This window comes from Ursus arctos, unplaced genomic scaffold, assembly GCF_023065955.2.
Source record: "Ursus arctos isolate Adak ecotype North America unplaced genomic scaffold, UrsArc2.0 scaffold_1, whole genome shotgun sequence".
Classification (NCBI taxonomy): Eukaryota; Metazoa; Chordata; class Mammalia; order Carnivora; family Ursidae; genus Ursus; species Ursus arctos.
In genome coordinates, this window is record NW_026622763.1 from 64651347 (window position 1) to 64673656 (window position 22310).

At 34.8% G+C, this 22310-nt stretch overlaps 1 protein-coding gene across 5 annotated transcripts in view; it reads right to left on the bottom strand.

Annotated features, from left to right (window-relative positions):
• TFPI (tissue factor pathway inhibitor) overlaps positions 1-21409 on the bottom strand; it is a 63135-nt gene extending 41726 nt beyond the window's left edge. For 2 of the 5 annotated variants that reach the window (XM_057303335.1, XM_026492363.4), the window contains exons 1-2: positions 21147-21409; positions 2780-2856 (exon numbers count right to left, since the gene is read on the bottom strand). The gene's annotated coding sequence lies outside the window, so the exon portion shown is untranslated. The remainder of the gene's footprint in view (positions 1-2779; positions 2857-21146) is intronic. The other 3 variants (XM_026492367.4, XM_026492365.4, XM_026492368.4) reach the window with 2 other exon arrangements.
• Positions 21410-22310: the final 901 nt, after the last annotated feature.

Here is a 22310-nt window from a genome sequence, read left to right on the forward strand (position 1 = left end):
TAGCTTCCCCTTCAACTTTATTTCCTATCTGTTTTTCCTGTAATTATTTGGCTTCATGAACACTGGGCTACTAATCCCTTGGCTTCAATGAAACTGCTAATTCTTGAATAAACCATACTCATTCTAGGTGTAGTACTTTGAAACCACTATTTCTTATGATGAGAATACTCTTCTACAAGATGCTGGAATAGCAGACTCCTTCTTTTAGTTAGGACCCTTTCCAGATATTCTCTCTTCCAAAAGATTTTCTTGGAGCACCATATTTAAAAAGTTACCACTACCGGTTCCTCATCATTTTATATCCCAATAACCTGGTTTTTCTTTTTTAAGGTTCTTTGCCTTTTCATTACTGAACTGTAGAAGTTCTTTATCTATTATGGATATAGATTCCTTGTCAAATATATACATTACAAATATTTTATCTTGGTTTATGGCTTATCTCTTCTTTTTCATATAAGTGTCTTTTTTTTTTTTAAGATTTTATTTTATTTATTTGACAGAGACAGCCAGAGAGAGAGAGGGAACACAAGCAGGGGGAGTGGGAGAGGAAGAAGCAGGCTCCCAGCGGAGGAGCCTGATGTGGGGCTCGATCCCAGAACGCTGGGATCACGCCCTGAGCCAAAGGCAGACGCTTAATGACTGCGCCACCCAGGCGGCCCTCATGTAAGTGTCTTAAGCACAAGTTTTTATTTTTAGTAAATTTGATTTTTAAAAATAATTCAATAGTTCAGAGGCTATTAGTATATCTACAAGTTGTACAAACATTGCCCCAGTCACTTTTAGAATATTTTCATTATCCTAAAAGGAAACTTCCCACCCTTTAGCCATCACCTCCTTGCTTCCCAATTTCCCCATTCCACATCCCTAGGTAACCATTAATCTCCTTTCTGTCACTGTATCACTTAATTCTAGACATTTCATATAATCTACTATATGGCCTTTTGTGTCTAGCTTCTTTCATTTAGCATAGTGTTTTCAAGGTTCATCCATGCTATAGCACATATCAGTATGTCATTTCTTTTTATTGCTGAAAATATTCGATTGTATAGAGACACAATAATTTATCCATTTATTAGTTGATGAAAATTTGTGCTTTTTCCACTTTGGGGGTATTATGAATAGTGTTATGAACATTTGTGCACAAGTTTTTGTGCAGACACAGGTTTTCATTTCTCTTGGGTATGTAACTAAGAGTGGAATTATTGTAACATATAGTAACTCTGCTTAATATTTTAAAGAACTGCTGGATTGTTTTTCAGAGCAGCTGTACCATTTCACATTCCTACTAGTAATGTTTTGCTTTGTTTTCTGAATAGCACTTAGCATCACTTACATATTTATTTTTGTACATGTTCGCTGTCTCTATCACTAAAGCATTTTCCATTCTTAGCATAGACACTTTATATAAACATTCACAATTCTATGTTTAGTACCTGAAATGATGACTAAGTAATACTTGGTGAATAAATGAATTAATTAGGATATACTTTGTGGGCTAAAATTAGGTTACAATATGGATCTTTGGATATATCCATGCAGTTTTATTTATTTCTACCAGTCCCACCAAAAAATAAAGAGATTAGAAGCAAACGTGATGGAGTGGTCATCCATCAATATTTCTTTTTCTAACAGTGTTTTTACATTGCTTATTCCACTTTTCTGGAAGTATTGGAAGTATGAAATATTTCAATTGAAAAATTTGTTTAAAAAGAAATTTTTAAAAGAAAAGGTGAATAGAGTAGATTTTGTGCTTATAAAATTTTGCTTAAGTGGTAGGTATTTTCTAAATCAAAAGAGGAACAAGAGGGATTGCCAAAATCCAATCAAAAGAAATGGTAGTATATAGGAGAGATGCCAAAAGGTATACTTAGAAAAGAGGTAATTAAGTGAAAGAAATGTATTATTTGTTATTTCACTATTTAAGTATGATACTAACATTCTTTTTTATATTAATATTCTTGAGAGAGTATGTGAAAGAAAGGGAAGTGGTCTGTATGAATCTAGGAAGCGAGGAGCCAAAAATGGAAAGTGAAAGGGAAGAACCTTGAGATTTTCACTTATTGACGATGTAAGCTTGTCTATAAACTTCATATCAACTATAATCCTCTTAAAAATCTTATACTATATGAAATACTATACTCATCTTAAGAAAACTGAGGCTCAGGAAAAGGGTATAAATTTTCTAAATAGAATGAGACAGAGCTAAGGTTGCACCCATATCTCTGTAACTCCAGAGCTCATGGTCATATCACCATACTAAGCTGCCTTCCCCAAAACTGGTTAATCTGTCTTCAGCAATGTCTACAAAGCACTCTGCCTACAAGGTTACTCTGGTTCCTTATGGAAACCAAGAACCAGCAAATCAATCCAAGTAAATGTTCCATGCTGTAATCCCAAGTAATATCTTTCCTTCTTCCCTTCCTCCTTTTTTTCTCTTTCTCTTCTGTTTTTTCCTTCCTTCGTTCCTTCCTTGTTCCCTCTACCCTCCACTGCTGCCCCCTTCCTTCTTTTCTCTTTTTTAGGTTTGTTTAGTGATTAACAGAAGGAGTCTGGAGTGAGACTGTGTTATGGACTCAGTCGTGTGTCCCCCTACAAATTCGTATGTTGAAGTCTTAACCCCCAATACTTCAGGCTGTGCCATATTTGGAGATGAGGGCTTTAAAGAGCTAATTGAGGACAAACAAGTTTGAGGTGGACCCTAATCCATATGACTTGTGTCCTTATTTTTAAAAAGAGGAAAAATTAGGATATGGATACATGCAGAGTAAAGACTTCCTACCTAAAAGTCCAGAAGAGAGACCGCAAAAGAAATCAGTCTTTGTTGACACCTTGATCTCCAACTTCTAGGTTTCAGAGCTGTGAGGAAATAAATTTTTATTGTTTAAGCTACCCAGTCAGTGACACATTGTTATGGCAGCCCTGGAAAACTGGTACAGACTGTAAAACTTCAAATACTATTTCAGTAACTTATCAATTATTGGAATTTGATAGTACATTTATTCCTTCTTTGCCTCTGTTTACTCATCTATAAAATGGGTATTTTACTAGAACCTATCTCATTGGCTGTGAGGATTAAAAAGAGATTAGATTAGATTAGATTAGATTAGATTGTAAAGGAATTAGAATGGTGTCTAGTTCAGTAAATTGTAGCTATCACAATTTATGTAAGTAATTCTTGACAAGATGTTATACTGTAAAAATGGCAGCTCAGTATTCATGGAGTTAATTCTTTCTTGAGAATGTTATCTCAGACTCCTTTGAAGGTCTAAAAAATAACTGAAATTATAGCACTGATTTGTGAAGAGTTTAGGGACAAACTGAGAGACATTTTTGTTCTAATTTGGGTAAGTATGGAAGCCAAGAAGTGCTGGGCTACAAGTTATAAGGTGAGCAGTACAGATCTTAAGGTAAAGCGAATATTCTAAGGATCACAGTCAATTGGAGCTGGAAACATGTTGGCGATTTGGCTTTGGTGACTGAAAGAGAACTCAGAGGAAATGGCAAACGATATTGATAAGGATGGGAACTTACAGCAGGATTCAAAAAGCAAAAGGCTCACAGAGAATGGAAGAGACCAATAGTAGGTTGGAATTACAGCATTAGATTTCTAATACATTATTTGGGGAAAGGCATAAAACAACATGTGGGCAGTCACTGATCTATCATTAATAACTCCCGTTATTTTATCATCTTTTAAAAATATTTATTTATTTGAGAGAGAGAGAGAGAGTACACAGAGGGAGAAACGGAGGGAGAAGCAGACTCCCCACAGAGCAGGGAGCCCAATGTGGGCCTCGATCCCAGGACCCCAGGATCATGACCTGAGCCAAAGTCAGACATGTAACTGACTTGAGCCACCCAGGAGCCCCTTATTTTATTATCGTTAAATTAATCTGGAAAAATTACATATTGTGTTTCCTTATATGTTATCAGCATGGTGCTTATGTAATTTAAACTTCCTAGTTCAAATTTTCTTTCTCACATATTGTTGAACTTCTTTTTTGAAGTTTTACTATTAATTTCTGATACCAATGCATACTTTGCCTATCCAAAAGAAAGAAATTTCATTTTGGCTGCTTCTTTGTGGTGTACCAGTGAAAGACAGGAGAGACAAAACCTGACAACTAGAAAAGAAAAAAAAAATAGCTTGAAGAATAATTCCAATTTTCTGCTCAGTAGTGGCTAATGTTGTTATCTTCTTGGTGTTTATTACTGCCATCCACTCAATTTGGCTGATCCATAGGGGAGCTACCCTCTGCCCACTAAAATCTGGAGCCTGTTTTTATCTTTAACCTATGTGCTTCTTTGACTGTTTCTCATTTTGGGTGAATTTGCTACATACTAACATCAAGGATAATGAATGAAGAAAGAAAAAATTAAGATAAAACTTATGGTGGGAAAGGGGAAAGATAAAAACCCTATAGAGATTCTAATAATTTTCTCTTTTCTCTTTATGTTTTAAAGTTCATTTTGTATAAATAGTATTTTCAGTGGAAAATTTCCAGATATTCATAATGACTAGGGTCCGGAAATGGATTTTTGTTAAAAACTATTCTTAATAGGCTTCCAACTCTTGTTCCTGAGTGCAGAGTTTCTAAACTTGCATCATCTCAGTGAGAGGTTTGAGAGCAAGACTTTTCTCAGGAAAAGAGTATTTTTTGAATAAATACATTGTGGGAATGCAAATGTTTGGGCAGTTTCCCAAGAGAGGTCTAAGGCTGTGTAACTGCACATTTGCCACATACCAAATTCTAACAAGTCAGTTCAGAACCTTTTTTATCTCTTTACTAACTTCCCCCCAGGTCCCACATTCTTGGGACACGGAGTCATCATTATAAGCATTATTTTGGCATCAGGATTATTTACCTATGAAATAAGATTTTTAAAAAAAGATAAAGTGTCCTGAGGTTCTGACTATATGGAATATATTTATTTTAAGAAGTGATATTAGAAGTACAAAGATATATCATTATAAAACATCATTTTTGAAGTGGTTTCTTATCTATTAGGTTACTGTATCTTGACAATAATGCTGTAAAGCCAATGGGACAGGTATACTGGATTTATGTTAGAGATACATGATTTATTTTCCAACATCATATGCCTAGATGGTTAGTAAGTGAGAGTCAGGACTCGATTCTGGACTTTCCCAAAGCTTCCTTAAAATAAGCAAAACTGATATGATAGAGACTAAATCCAATTCAGGAAAATATAATTCAATATATTAATTACTTATATCTGTCTGTCTGTATTTGTCTTTGAAATACTACCTTTATTGTGAATTGAAGACTATGAGTAGGCAATCTCACCAAAGGAACTACAGGATAAAACTCAGTTTCTCTGGTTTGCTAATCCTATAAGTATAATTCATTAACCAAAATAAGTTTTTACTGTGGTCATTATTATAATTTTTGATTTAGTGAGTTGTCTAAATGTTTTCTATTTCTAGTTTAAATTCTATACTTCATCAGTGATTATATTTATTACTATGTAAATGTGTATGTAAATCCATGTAAATACATCACTCTATCAATATATATGGGAAGATGGTTTTTGACCCAAGCCTTAGCTAACCACATTCAAGAAGGGCATAGGTCAAAGCCTTAAAAAACCGGGTGGGGGGGGGAGGGGCTGCCCCTTACACTTGAGAAGAGGACACAGAAGTTCAGCCAGCAGTCAAAGACTGAATGAATAGATTAGAACAAATCTACACAAAGGAACATATAAAAAAGATACTGAAAATCTATAAAGTATCATATTTTCTTTTTTCCCCAAACTTTAGAGGAAATAGAAGCCACATCTACAAACAGTAAAAAAAAAAAAAAAAAAAATCTTGACTAAAGACCAAAGTTGAAGGAACATGTGGGTGGTTCAGTCAGTTGAGCATCTGACTCTTGGTTTTGGTTCAGGTCATGAATTCAAGGTCCTGGGATCAAGCCCCATGTCAGGCTCTACCACTCAGCAAGGAATCTACTTGTGCCTCTCCTCTGTCCCTCTGCCCCTCCTCTCTCTCTCTCAAATAAATAAATAAAATCTTTTTTAAAAAGAGAGAGAGAAGTGCATATGATATATGATATTGTTGGAAGTGGAGGTGGGGAGAAGTGGCCTGATTTGTGAGGAAATTAAAAAGTAAATCAAGATAATTTGATGATTAAAACTACATGGAAGGAAGAGAGAAGAATCAAGGACAGCTACACTACCTGATTTAACAAAAGGGTTGATGGATGGTTCCAGGCAGAGTTGAGAAGCCTAAGAAAAGGAACATGTTGCTTTAGGAAGGTGATGAATTCAATGTAAGGCAGTTTGAGTTTGAAGTATTTGTAAGACATTCATTGGAGCCATGAAATAAGAAGCCCAATATGTAGATGTGGAGCTCAGGGCAGACATCTCTGCTAGAGATAGAAATGTGAGAATCAAAGTATAAGTGATAATTACTTCTATGGAGTGGATGAAAGTGATTTAACAAGTACTTGTATAGCATTTGCTATGCAGCAGGCATTCTTCCTAAGTGTTTTTACAAACTTTATGTAATCTGTGACTCTTTGAGGTGAGTGTGAAGATTGGAAAGGAATACCCTAGAACTAAAGTCCAAAGAATGAGGATAAGGAAAAGAGATCTGAGAAGATGACTAAGAAATAGCCAGGGAAGCAGAAGGAAATCTGGCAAGCTATAGTGGCATGAATGTTAAGGGAAGAGGGACTTCAAGAAATTGTTGCAAGTTGACAATGTCTAAAGCACAAAGGGTTCAAAGTAATGCAAGAGCTAAAAAACATGCAGGGGGTTTAGTGACAATGACATTATCAGCACCCTTGCAAAATTACAAAAGATTTGGTACAGTGGTGTGGGCAGCAGCAGGTGAGCTATCGAAGGAACTGGAACAGAGGCTGTGAAAACAGCAAGTTAGGATATCATTTTGTAAGTGTAGCCTGATAAATAAGAGAGAGCATTTTAAGGGAAACTTTGTGGAGGGTATAGTTTTATATGTTTCTGCCATTAGAAAGAGGGAGAAAGAAGCTAAAACAAAAATAAAATGAATAGAGGGGCACCTGGGTGGCTCAGTTGGTTGAACGCCCAACTCTTGATTTCAGCTCAGGTGATGATCTCAGAGTCGTGGGATTGAGCCCCACATCAGTCTCCACATTCAGTGGGGAGTCTGCTTGGGATTCTCTCTCTCCCTCTTCCTCTGCCCCTCCCCCCACTCCCACACATGCTCTCTCTCTAAAATAAATAAATAAATCTTTGAAAAAAATAAAAATAAAATGAATAGAGGATCCTGTAAAATGAGTAGAGATCCTGGGCAACAGGTAAAGAGGATCTAACTTTGGCCTGAAGAAAAGAGTATATCCCATTAAAACAAGAGGTTTTCTTTTTTCTGGGGGTCAGGGGATAGAGGGATATGATACATTTTCAGGTACGTGCATGTACATGTGTGTGTTTTGTGAGAAAGTTGAAGAGCCAGTAGAAAGTAGATTTTCTTGCTGTGATTCAATTTTCTGGGTGAATAAGAGGTTGACATTGTTCAAAATGTCAAGAAACAGTGGACTTTTAAAAATGTGAGGGTTTGATTTTTTTCTCGAGATGAAATAAAAGGAGATACTGAAAATTTCCTATTAAAGGATTTATGGGTTTCTGGAATCCAAAATTATAAATTCATAATAATTTCTGCCTTCGAAAATCAGTGCTCCTTCTCGCCAGATATAAAAATTAAACTTTTGAAGGATTCAGAGTTGGAATTTATCAGTTGGACAGACATAAAAGACAAAAAAGGGCAAGACTTTGAGGAGTGTTGGCAAGAGGAAATATATAAGTGGTTTATTATTTAATCATCAAATAATTTTTCCTGCATGTGTACATTCTTTGTTCAAAAAGGTAGATGATATATTAAGCTAGCAATATCACACACTTGGAAATTTAAATATATGAAAATGGCTGAATGCAAGCTCATGTTTATTTTAGCATAAAAATGTTATATTTTAAATATAGATATGCAACATTATGGCAATTATTAGATATGGCAGCACATCCATCTACCAGATGTAATATTACACAAAGTTCAATTAGTAATGATAATAAGTAGAAGATATAGTGGGGAATAATCATGGTAATATGAATTTTAAAAGCTAAATACAGGGGCGCCTGGGTGGCACAGTCGTTAAGCGTCTGCATTTGGCTCAGGGCGTGATCCTGGCTTTCTGGGATGGAGCCCCACGTCAGGATCCTCTGCTGGGAGCCTGCTTCTTCCTCTCCCACTCCCCCTGCTTGTGTTCCCTCTCTCGCTGGCTGTCTCTCTCTGTCAAATAAATAAATAAAATCTTAAAAAAAGTAAAATAAAAGCTAAATACAAAAATATATGTCTATTTCAAGATAAACTAAGTAAAAATTGTTCATGCAGAAAAATATGTCTTAATAAGGGAATATACATTAGGCCAGTGAGATTATGGATCTATTTTTGAACTTTTTTTCCAGATTTATTTATTTATTTTAGAGAGAGAGAGACAGAGTGCACGTGTGTGAGTGGGAGAAAGGTCAGTGAGAAAGGGAGAGAAGCAGACTCCCTGCTGAGCGAGGTGCCCAACTCAACTCCGCTGGATCTCACAACCCTGAGATCATAACCTGAGTTGAAATCAAGAGTGGGATGCTCAACCAACTGAGCCACCCAGATGCCTCATATTTTTGAACTTTTTAAACTGTTGTTTTAGTTATCTTGTTTGTTTGTATATTGAACAACCATTCTTTACCACTTTTGGTTGATATTAGCGCCCTGAATATGTTCATAAATCTAGTTCTCAGGGAAAGATAGCCTACATCTACCCCAGGCATAAATTTATAAATAATAAACTCTTCATTAATCCACATTAACTGGTGATTCCACTTCCCTCACAGTGATTGGTTTAATTATTTGTATATGATAGCTCTCTGGCCAATGATAAGAAAAAGAAAGTATGCTATTTTCCAGGGCTGGAGATGGGGTATTTTTGAAAAAGATCCTTGCTCTAAATGGAGCCACATGGGAAAGGCCACATGATGTCTGTGGTCACTTGTCTTTATGTAATACCTATGCTGAAGCAACCATCTAGTAATATTGAGAATTCCCTGAAATAAAAACTACCTGCTAGGGGCACTAGGTGGCTCAGTTGGTTAGGTGTCTGCCTTCAGCTCAGGTCATAACCTGGGGTCCTGGGATCAAGAGCCAGGTCAGGCTCCCTGCTCAGCGGGGAGCCTGCTTCTCCCTCTCCCTCTGCCCCGCCCCCCGCTTGTGCTCTCTCTCTCTCTCTCTCTCTCTCTCTCTCAAATAAATAAAATCTTAAGAAAAAACTACCTGCTATAAGTGATGGAAATAAAATGACAGAAGAATCTGGATTTGCTAATCAGTTTTAAAGCATGTCACCTCTGTGCTTCGTATAGTAAGACAACGTAATGAGATAAGTAGCCTCATTAGTTAAGCTAGTGGTGCTGTGGTTTTGTCCTACCACCAGTCAAATGTAACCCAACTGGCAGTTATTTTTCTGTTTTTTACTTTCACAACCTGGTTATTAATCAATTTGTTTCAACTGCTTTTGCTTGGAGGATGCTTAGGAGATGAGAAAATAATATCAGTCTATAAAGAATCCCTTTTCTTATCATTAAAACTGTTTTGACATTAAAATAATGCCTGATGTTTTGCTATAAAAGAGTCAAATTTTTAAAGTTTTTTTAAAACAGTTTTATTTGTCTTTTAGTTTTTGGTGTTGTTTTTTTTTTTAATAATCTCTCCACCGAACGTGGGACTCAAACTCACCACTCTGAGATCAAGAGTTGCATGGTCTCCTCAGTCTACCGACTGAGCCAGCCAGAATCCCTAAAAGTCAAATTTTTAGATTATGTTTTAGAAGTATATGCAGAGTAATGATAAAATATGGGAAACAATGAAGCAAAACATTCTGACTTGGTAAGTAAATTAATATTAGAAACACAGAGTTGACAAAACCAAAACAACAAAAAAAAATCTCCTGAAATAATTGCAGACTATTGACTCCACTCATGTTTACCTAAAGATTGGCCAATCCTCCAGGAAAACATCTCTTAGGTCTGGCTCTTTATTACAGGAAGTCATATTTCCGGAGAATTGTGTAATGTGAAATTCCCTAAAGTTAGTTAATGGGTCAAATCATAAGACTTCTCTCTATTTTAGATTGTGACAATCTCATTGATAAAAAGCGTTGTTACTCTTGCTTTTACATCCAGGAGCAGTTGTCAGATATGATTTTATAAAGTTTCTTCTAAGAATAATATATTTAAAGCTGTTCACCCTATAGGCCTAACTTCTTGTCCTTTATAATGTAAAAAATAAAAGTAAAGTAAATCCCGTAGAAAGGAAATGGTGACACCAGGGAGAAAGAGTGAATATCTTCATGTTACAAACAAATAGCATACATGTATAAACTATTTATTTAAAAAAAATAAATAAAAACTGAAGTGGAGAGTAGGGCGATACAACTATATACAGTTAGAGATAAAAGAAACCGTAAGGATAAGCATTTTTTGATGAGAACATTGAATCCCAGAAACAGTTTTTCCCCCCAAAGTCTTACTTTTGCAAATTGGCAGAACTTCAATTCAAACATAGGAATTGTGACCATTCAAGGAAAAGGCAACCGCACTTTTTATTCTCACAAGAAAGACCCACTCTTGCAAATATCTTCCTTTTTTCCCCTAAAGTGATTTTCAGATTATTTACAATCTCTAGAAACTTAACATTCATCAGATTGTAACTAGGGGATTTTTATTCTCTGTTCTGAGCCTAAGTTCTATAAGTAAAATAAGTCAAGAAGAAACTCATCAATTAAAACAATAAAAAACAATTTTAGGGGCACCTGGGTAGCCCAGTCTGTTAAGGATCTGCCTTTAGCTCATGTCATGATTCCAGGACCCTGGGATGGAGTCTGGCAATGGGCTTCTTGCTCAGCGGGGAGCCTGCTTCTCCCTCTGCCTCCTGCTCCCCCTGCTTGTGCGCTCTCCCTCCCCCCCCAACAAAAAACCAAATAAAATCTTTAAAAAATCTTTTTATATTCTGTGTGTATATTTTTAAAAGGGAAAAACAATCTCCCTCTAAACAATAATAAGAAATATTACTTCTTATTGCTAGATAAGAGGGAATAGAGAATCGGAAAAAGTAGAGAAGGAAAATTGAAAAGCAATGGGAGGAAGAAGGAGAATAAAGAGATAATTAAAAGTTATGAATAGGGAAAATATAAATATGTAAAAATATTTCTAAAAATCTTTAAAGTCTGAAGAGAATGTGATATAAATCTTTTAATACTAAAACTAGAGTGGTCAAAGGGCAACCAAATAGAAACACATAATAAAGGAAATAATGCCAAATACCAAAGATTCTTAGTGATATATTTACCCATAATAACCAAAAGTCTTTTAGAAAAATATGCATGGAATGATTTCTCCAGGTTTTATAGTTAAATTTGTAAGACTTTTTTTTCAAAAGAAGGTGGCATTCATTTCTCTGAGTTCATCTTTCCTCATCACAGTGACTCTGATTCCCATACTAACCCAGTTTAGTTAAAAGCAAAGCTTGTCATAGCATACTGCTTTCATTTCTTTTCTTTAAAGGGAAAAAACAAAGTTAGTATTCTATATCTAAACCAAAGTCAAGGTTTCTGAGAATTCACTTCTGTTCAACTTCTAATGCTAATAGCTCCAAACAGAAGTAAACAGAAAACACACAAATGAATACGGTAAATTTAGGTGTGAGGAGAAAAAAAAGAATTAAATATATTAACTGTGGCTTTCTCTATTATTATTAATATCCATATTAAAAAAAGAGAACAATATAGAAAAATCTATGGTTGCTTCTATCTTTCCTACTTTTTGTATTTGCTTTCTAGGTACTCATTGTAGAGTAAGATAGGAAAATGGCATTGCAGACCTTGCTTCTCTATGTCTGTCTATCTATCTATCTATCTATCTATCAATCAATCATCTTTTTGTTATATAAATAATTTATTAATTCTAATGAATCTATCATCTTTTGGTTATACAAATAATTAATTAATTCTTTTTTAAAAGATTTTATGTATTTAGAGAGACAGAGAGAGCATGAGTGGGGAGGGGCAGAGGGAAAGGGAGAGAGAATCTCAAGCAGACTCTGCACTGAGTGCAGAGCCTGACTTGGGACTCCACCTCACGACCCTGAGATCACTACCTGAGCCAAAATCAAGAATCAGACACTTAATCAACTGAGCCAAACAGGCACCCCAATTATTTATTAATTCTAATTATTCTATTAACTCATATTGAATGCGACATCTATGGGCAGGGGTATATGAACTTTGGAAAGACATAGAAAGACAGTTGAGACCATTCAAATTAGAACTGTGATTCGTAGCTAATGGAATTCAGGTTGATACTACCTTTTCTTATTTCAAGAATCAAAGTCAGGTCAATTTTCTTATTTCCCCTCAAAGTCTGTTGTGGTCCCAGATTTTGTCTCTGTTTAGATAAATATATTAGAGTCTTCTCAATTTTCTGCTTCTGATTATCTCAATTTTATATGAGAAAAGGAGAGCAAAATGTTAGTGCATGAATGATGTAGGGCCCCAGCGCAAACAGCCCCAAGATGGGCCACTCTGGTGTGATTCTGAGTTGAAGGCAATCAACACCCTAAAACCTCAAGAAAAAATTTTGTCCCTCCCTTAACTACATAGAAAAATCTAAATTGAGGGTCTTTCCCAGAATAAAGGTTATTAGCAGAGATAAATTTTATCTTGAGTGATCTATCTGTATGCAGGACTAATAACTAATTACCAAACATCTCATCTTCTTCTTACTGCTCTGTGAATTACATTCCTTTCCTCTGAAGTCCGAGACCTCTACCCCCTTCTTCTTAGTTTGGGATGACATATATACCTCATTTTGCAGGACTGTCTTTGGAATTTCCGTGTCTGTGTGGATTCCCCATATGTATGATATTAAATTTAATATCTCCTGTTAATCTGTCTCATGTCAATTTGATTCTAAGTCCAGTTAGAAGGGCCTTTCTAAGAGACAGGAAGCAGGTGACTTTTGTTCTGACTGGAAAGGTGTTATAGTTCCAAATATGTAAAGTTTTTATCCTTAGGTATAATAAACATGATGAACCAATAATGATCAATTTTCTCACTCTCAGTGGGATTAATTGCTGGTGAAATAAGTCCTAATGTGAAAAAATCCTGGAATTTATGATTGTGCTCTAATGGAAAGTGTCTGGAGGAGTCTGAGCTTAGTTCAAGATTGAAACTGCAGGGGCACGTGGGTGGCTTAGTCAGTTAAGCATCTGCTTCTGCTCAGGTCATGATCCCAGGGTCCTGGGATTGAGCCCCACATTGGGCTCCCTGCTCAGTGGGGAGTCTACTTCTCCCTCTCCTTTTGCCCCTCCCCACCATTCATGCTCTCTCTCTCAAATAAATAAATAAAATATTTTTTAAATAAAAAAACAAAAAAAGATTGCAGCTGTTGGTGGCTGTACCCATATGTTTAGATGACATCCTGAGTTCAACTTCCCTGAATCATTGCTGTAAAGGAACAGGGAGTCCCCAGGGAGCTGAGTCATGGACTTCCAGAAACCATTAGCGTGATCTTCAGCTACTTCCATTCAAGACTATAAAATGTCAGACCCATAAAAGAATGAGAACTGTGGGCCAGAGAATGAAAGGCAATGGTGCCACTTCCTTTTTTATTCAGACTATCCAACAAATAGTTATTTTTTTTTCTTGGTTCTTTACAATGAATGCTCATTATTTTACATTTTTATGAAGATGAGTTAGTTTGTCCAAATTGTCATTCCTTTTTTTCCTATCCAAATTCAATCTAATACATACTCATATAATCAGGAATCAGATAACATCTTCTTGTAAATACCCTACTTAGTTCCTTTGATTTTAATATTCTGGAATGAAGAACAGAGTTTTGATTTTTTGGTAAGCTACCTTAAATTTTAATAATTAAATTCATTCATACATTATTAAAATATATGACACTGCATACTTTTTGTATCATGCAAAGGAGCTAATATATAAAAAGCATATGGCGGGACACCTGCATGGCTCAGTCAGTTAAACGTCTGCCTTTGGCTCAGGTCATGATCCCGGGGTCCTGAGATCGAGCCCCCAGTTGGGCTCCCAGCGCAGGGCCTGCTTCTCTCCTGCCTGCTGCCTCCCCTGCTTGTGCACTCTCTCTCTTTCTCTCTCTGACAAATAAATAAATAAAATCTAAAAATAAAATAAAATAAAAAGCATATAGTTAATGCTCAGCTTTAAAGATATTAAAAATTGAATCGCTTATTCAAGTGAAATAATAGAATTGAAAAAATCTTAAAATGATTTAATCTCTACTTTGGCTTCTCAAAAAGACCTTTTCTCAAAGATTTCTTTTTGATGGGATAACTTGATGGCTTATCTCACACCAAAAACTTTATAAAGAGGGGCACCTGGCTCTCTCAGTTGGTAGTCAATGCCACTCTTGATATCAGGGTTGAGTTTGAGCCCCATGTTGGATATAGGGATTGCTTAAAAATAAAAATCTTTAAAAAAAAAAAGCTTTATAAAGATAACTTCTTTATTTTGCCTTCTCCAGGACATATTACTACTTGATACTCTTTTTGATCTTAATTCTATGTACTGTTTTCTTTAGCTATTTAATCGCATCTCAGCTATATCCTTCATGGTGATATGTAAGCTCCTGAGGGAACTACAGACTCCTCTCTAAAATGCAAATACACATGTGCACAAATATTTTTTTCACATACATTTCTAAAGACCATCCATGGATGCCCACTCATTTATGTCTTTTTAAGTGAGGCATCCAGTACCTATTACAAGGATAGATGGTCACTTGTATCTCTCTGGCTCCTGAATATGGAGATGGTAATATGGAATGCAGTAAGTGGTAGTGGGAAGAGTAATGTTGATATAACAATGAAATGCCAAACAATCGTTTCAGGGACCTTTAACTTTTTAAAGGACTTTAATTAATGAATGCAAACTGAAAATGGCTTTAAAGGAGCTGACCACAAATAGGAAAGAAAAATCTCTCTTGCCATGTGAATTGAGGCTAATCTAAATTCTCCTTGATTAAACATCTTTCCTCAGTTGATACATTCATCAGGATTTCCTTAAGAGAAAACATACAAAACATACAAAAAGAGGTTAATCCTGGGAAGTCTGGAACTGGATGGAATAAAATTACTGGCACCAAAAGAAGGGCCTAGGCATTTCTAGGAAAAACTGCCTATCTCACAATTTTTTGATACACCACATTAACATCAGAATGCGGATGTATAATGATTTCTCATTGTGTACCTATTTCCTTTCCTAATAGACTGAACAACTATGCTAAATGAGATTAAAACCAAAGAACTCAAACACGATGTGTAGAAACTCAAATAATGTGCATGTTCTCATGCATGATTATAAAATCAAATTCTAATGCTAAATATAAATTTTGTCTACAATATTTATCATTTGGGATTATGTTTGCTTCAACTGGTATAAATAATTGAGCTGTGAGGTAACTTTAAACATCCTAATTAATATACATGTAATTAGAGTCATGGAAAGAGAGAACTGTTGCTAAGAAAGAAAATGACACCAATGGAAAGGTGGGTTTATACAAAAGAATGAAGATGCCAGAGCATGTAACTACATATGCAAATATAAAAGATTTTTTTTTAACATTTAAATCTGTTTGAAAGATAATTAGCTCACCAATTTTGACAAATGTATCATGCTAATATGTTAGTAAAAGGAGTTTGGAGCATATGGCTAGTCTTTCTAGCTTCATAAATTTTCTTTAAATCTAAGTGTATTTAATTAAAAAGTTTATTTTAAAAAAGATAACTCACTGAAACCAGAGTAATGACATTGTAGTGTGTTACTAATAACGTACGGAAACAAAATGTATGACAACAATAGCACAAAGGCCAGGGAAGGAAGAGTAGAAGTATACTGTTTGAAGTTTCTTATACTGTAAGAGAAATGGCTTAGTATCTCTTGAAAGTAGCCTGGGATATATCAAAGCTGTATGTTCTAAGACCCAAAACAACCACTAAAATAAAAAGAATGATAGAAAATAAACCAACAAAGGAGATAAAATATTATCATATATAATACTAAATTCAAAAGAAGACACCAAATAAGTAAAAAAGAAAACAAAAATAGATAGGACCAATAGAACAATAGCTTAGTGAGAGACTTAAATTCAAACATATCAATTATCATATCAAATGTAAATGTTCTAATTTAAAGGCAAATATTGTCTGGGGTGCCTGGGTGGCTCAGTCAGTTAAGTGTCCCACTCTTGATTTCTGCTGGGGTCATGATCTCAGGGTCATGGAATCAAGCCCCTGTCTTGGGCTCTATGCTCAGGGAAGTCTGCTTCTCTCTCTTTCCATCTGCCTCTCTCCCCACTGGAGCACATGCACACTCTCTCAAATAAATAAAATCTTTTTAAAAAAATAAATAAAAGCAAATATTGCCTGATTGAAAAAAACATCAAGACCAAACTATATGTTGCCTAAAAGGCCATTTTATATATGAACACACAAGTTAAAAGTTCAAAGACCTTGATATAGACTGATAAAAGAATAGAGAAGGGACAAATTACTCATGTCAAGAAGTAGAGTTTTTGTATCATATAGATTCTAGTATAAGTTAATATTATAAACAACTTTATGCGTATAAATTCGACAACTTAGATAAAAGGACCAATTTCTTGAAAGACACAAACTACCAAAGCTCACTCAAGAAGAAATAGATAACCTGAATAGCCCTATAATTATTTTTTTTAAATTGAATTTTGTAATCACAAACCTTTCTACAAAGAAAAGTTCAGTCCCAGGTGGTTTCACTGGTGAATTCCACCAAATACTTAAAGAAGAAATAATATGAATTTTACGTTAACTACTCCAGAAAATTTGACAGAAGGAGGGAATACTTGCCAACTCAATCTGTGAGGCCCAAGTTACCCCGGTACCAAAACCAAAAAAGACAATATGACTAAAAAACATTAGCCTCCAGCACAGCAATATTAGGTAAAAATGTGTTCCTATTTTCACCAGGAAACAAAACAGGAAGAATCTGTTTCGATTTTTAAAAATTCAGGTATCCAACATTATAATATGTGTACTTTTATTCTATTAATTAAGAAAATGTAAAGGGAATATTATTAGGAATCTAGAATTCTTCAAACTGAATTCTTATTAATAGTTTTCTTTTACTATTTTCTATTATAGTAGATACACCATGAAATATGCTATTTTAACCATTTTTAAGCGTACAATGCAGTGGCATTAATTCCATCCACAATGCTGTACAATCATCAGCACTATCTATTTCTGAAATTTCTCATCACCTCAAACAGAAACTCTGTATGCATTAAGCAATAATTCACCATTCATCCCTTCCTCTAGATGCTGGTAACCTCTAATATACTCTCTGGCTCTATGAACTTGTCTATTCTGGATATACACATGGAATTATACACTATATGTTCTTCTGTGTCTGGTTTATTTCACTTAGCATAATGTTTTCAGGGTTCATTCATTCATTTTGTTTTCATGTATATTTGAAAATAGTTGGCACAAAAAAGAGCAAAAGTAGGCATATGATATTTTGATATAATTGTTTTGATTCATTTTCCAAGATACTTCAAAGTTTTCTATATGAACCTTAAAAATATTATCAAAGTTTTGCAACAAACACTATTATTCTGAAGACTCAATGCTTTACTAAGATTTACTCAATTTCTAAGCCTTGTGGAGGAAGGAGGAATGAGGAATGAGGTGATGCCTCAAGATGGCAGCAGAGTGGTGGTGGTCTGAGGGTGTGGTACAGTTGAAGGGTGTCCGTGGCACGTTATGTTTGGTAATAAAAACACTACATTTTATTAGTGCCATATTGATTGATACTTTCACATTTCTGATGTTGAAATACCCTAATCAGCAACATATAATATTTATTCAGTCTGGAGAGAATGCTACCATTACATTTTGATTTAGGAATTCCTCACAATAAGTCCATGTCACCTCAGGAAACTGGCCCCCCAGATAGAACAATTGGGATAGAAATATTCCATCACTGGGACTTCTACTATGGACCATGGTGTCCTTTTACTCTTTCGTTTTTAAAATGTGTTTGTTCCAACTGAGAGAGAACATAGAATCCCAAAGGAAGGCCTGAAGAGACATGAATAGAGCAGATTTGACATGGGTCCAGTGCTTTTTGTTATTGGTTCTGGGAAGAAGCAATGTGGAAAAGACTAGGTCACCCTCAACCTTTTGGTAGCTGAATTTTTTTCCCCATAGATTTTATCTATTTATTTGAGAAAGTGAAAGCGAGAGAGATAACAGGGAGAGGGAGAAACAGACTAGCTGCTGACTGAGCGGAGAGCCCAACGTGAGGCTTGATTCCAGGACCCTAAGATCATGACCTGAGCCAAAGGCAGCCACTTCGACGGAGTCACCCAGGTGCCTGTTGGTAGTTGAATCTTAAGCTCTGGTTCTACATGATACCTGTCACTTGGAGAAGAGGTGAAAACAAGGAAAGAAGAGTAATAGGAAGACTGGACTCCTGAAAATGATATATCACACCAAGAAACCAGTCACTGAGGATCTCAGAGACCCAATAGAGGTGGTCTAGCATGAAAGAACTTTCTGGAATAACTCGTACCCTTTCTTCATTTTGGTGAGATTTAATATTCAGAAACAAGGACTTCATTAATTCACTCAATTTCTTGAATCCAGATTTCTCCAAAGCACAAAACAATCAGAAGGAATTATAATATTGGCATATTTTTATAAAAAGTAAAATGCATTTAAGAGTATTTTTGTTTTAAAAAAGGCAACTCTGTAAATTAATTTCCCAAGTTAAATATTTTAGATGGAAAACAGAAAAAGGAGGGGGCTTCAGACAGCCTTTATTGAAATAGGTGAATTAGATTATAGTACAGGTCCTCGATTTTGTCTACAAAGCAAAAATAAATTGGTAATACATTAACTTATTTTAACCAATATTATCATTCAAATTATCTAATGTATACTAATAAATATTTTTGAAAACCTATTCTAAGTACTTCCCTTCCCTTTGCATATTGTCTTTCCTGCCCTTTACTATTTCACTTTGCATTTTTTTCCTGCTAATTAGGTAGTGATATGTGGTGAAATCTGTCTTAAAAGTTTGTGACATTGAATTTAAACCAACCATTTCTAAAGAATATGTAGCACATTTACTATTTGATTAGTTGCTATGTGTTCTGGGAATAAGTAAAGCCTTTGAACTTGGTCTTTTCTTCCAGTAGTTAGTCATCTTGTTCAATTATCTTTTGAATTTGAATAATACAGATAACAAAGATCAGGAAATTAATTCTGAAGAAAAGAGTAAATTAATGTTATGAAAACTATAATACAAAAAACAATTTTCCACTTCATAGATTATTTTATCTCTTAATTTAGCAAAAATGTTTATAATAGAAGATTCTAGTCAAAATAGTTGTATGACCAACATGCAAGTGAAGCCTAGAGTTAGAGACAATCAATCAGACTAGCAAGCACTGACTGAGGGCATAATTCATTTGGACAGGAGCCACATTTCCCACAGGGATTTTGATCTAGTCATTGGAGGTAAAACAAATTCTTAAAGATATCAGACTATACCTTTAAAAAAACAAAAACAAAACAAAATTTGTGCCATTCAGCACACCTAATAGAAAGAGGAACCAAATAGTAATGGGTATGTCATTAAAGTTCAACAAGATTCTGTGGTCAGTCACCTAAAGACAAATTTGTTTCCCAGTACAACTATTCAAATTGTTAAAAGTATTTTAAAGTTTTGGTTTTATGTCTATAACATTAATTATCTGTATTTACATTAATGTTTTTAATCTCTGTTGATCCCTATGAATATTTTATATCATTTTATTAACCCAGAGTCTCTGAATTAAATTGCATACTCCAACACATTTTCAAAGACATTATTCAGTTTTCAGTTTAAAGATTAGATGAGATACAGATAAAATGTCTTGAAATAATCATCACTAGAATGATGAATTATAAAAAATCTAAAAATGTTTAGGAAAGGATTTTGGTAGGTTTAAAAACTTTGCAATAGCTCAAAATTGACACATTTCCCTTCTGACGTAAATATTATGCCTTTACACATAAAATATGACTCTCTGGGCTGTATGTTTCCTGCTTGGGTTCTGCCCTTTGTGTTTATCACACAATTTACAAAGTCATTTTGTGACTAATTTCCAGAGCACTGTGACTCAGTGTGGCTGTTGCTTATCTTTTCTTTTTTTCCTACATGGCACTGCTGTTGGCCTTCATTTCTTGGTAATACTTACACCAATGAGCTTTCTCCATAATTAAATAACTTTGGCTCATTATACTTCTGTGGTTGTGTACTTCTATATTATGTGCTTTTATTTGCTACCAGAGCAAATTTTAATGTCATTTCATAACCAACATGAACACAACAGTACATCATGTAGGAATGTGATCTATTGCTTTAATTAACATAATTGCACTATCTGTAGTTCTATTCTTATTCTTGTATATTCTTATTTAAGTATCTTAGAATATGAGCTTTGGTCTTTAAAGACTTGTAAAGCATTTCCTTAGAGAGATTAGGTACTGTAGGCATAAAATATTTAATTTAGATTACAAGAATTCTGATGTTTATACTTCATTTTAACTATCAACAATTAAAAGCAATGAAAAAAATTTCTTTAAACATACCAGAGAGTCTTTATATGTTAATAAATAAAATTTAGAAGTAAACCAAAGCTTCAGAAAATTCCAATTAAACAGACACAATTAGTAAAGAATTCCCACTACAAGCTGAAAATTGTAAGGATGGCTACGTCTCACCAACTTCTGACAAAAAAAGCATAAGTATATACTGCATCTATATTTGCTTGAGAAGACAAAGTGCTGAGAACTTAATTGTGCATTGCAATACGAGTTTACTTCGTTTACAGAGAAGGGTCAATTTTCATTGTAGGTTAAACGACAATGGTCCTCCCCTACCAGGCTTTGCCTCTCAGTACTCTGCTTTCCTCCCAAGAAAAAAGAAATAAAGATTATTTCTCATGGGCTAGAAAGTATATTGCCAAATACTCACGAGTAAAATCTCTGGAGAAAGTTCTTGGAAAGATTTTTTCAAAGTGGAGTTGAGTTTATGTTGTTTTCCCTTCCAGGCATTGAAGAGAGGATTTATCTTTTCTACTTCTTCTTTTAAACAGATCAAGAAACTGGGGAGTGGAGAATAGTGAAAGAAATGTAATCTGATCCTGCTAGCAATGAAAGGGCGAGGTAAGAATTTGACGGTTATACAGCCCAAAGTCGCTCCTGTCTATTGGAGCAGAGGGAGCCTCAGAGCTGGTTTCAGAGATCACTGGCAGTTGGGAATAGCCAGGCTTCCTGTTTAGGTCACTCCAACAGTATTTAGGCTAATTTTGCCAAACTCTTTGAAAGGCTTTTCTTTTATGGACGAAACAAAGGAAACAGCTTACACTAAGAATTCACAATTACTGTTCTTGAATAACTCTTTCTTTTACTTTCTAGGATTCCTTTTGTAATCAGTTAAAAAAAAACAACAACACTTTTTCCCTCAAGAGTATATATTTTTAAAGCAATATATATTTATTATTAATTATTACTTAATAAAATTAACTTTTTCTCCCGTTTGTTTTTTCTTCAAATTATTTTATCCACATTATCAGTATACTTATGAAAAAAATCTGGGGGCTACTGAAGTTTCCTATGATTAGAGAGGCAATATGCTGCATTTTCTGTTGCAGCATGTCTGGCTGTGAACCCTGCAACTCAGCTAGTTGCTAGTTTTGCAACTTTGGTCAATTATTTAAACTCTCTTGTGCCTCTTTCTTTTTCCCTAAAATAATGATAATCAAAGTTTCTAGGTTTGATATAAGTTAGTAATAAATGGATTAATACATATAAATATATATATACATATAATATATGTAAAGCACTTGAGACAGGCTCCCACACATAGCAAGCCTTCAAGAAACGTTAACTATTGTGTTTGTTATTACTTATTGGATGATGATGATGATATTAACATTTTACATGATTTGTAAATACTTAAATTATGTCCATTTGCTCTGCTGTCGGCTGCTGTCATTGAGGTTAACCTTTAGTATTTTCATAATGGAATTATGGTCATATCAGACTAAGATCACTAGAGCTTTCCTAAGATGTCAGAATCTACTATGCCATGAAGGCTGAAGTCATTTGATCAGAAAAGCCATCAGTTTCTTGTGCC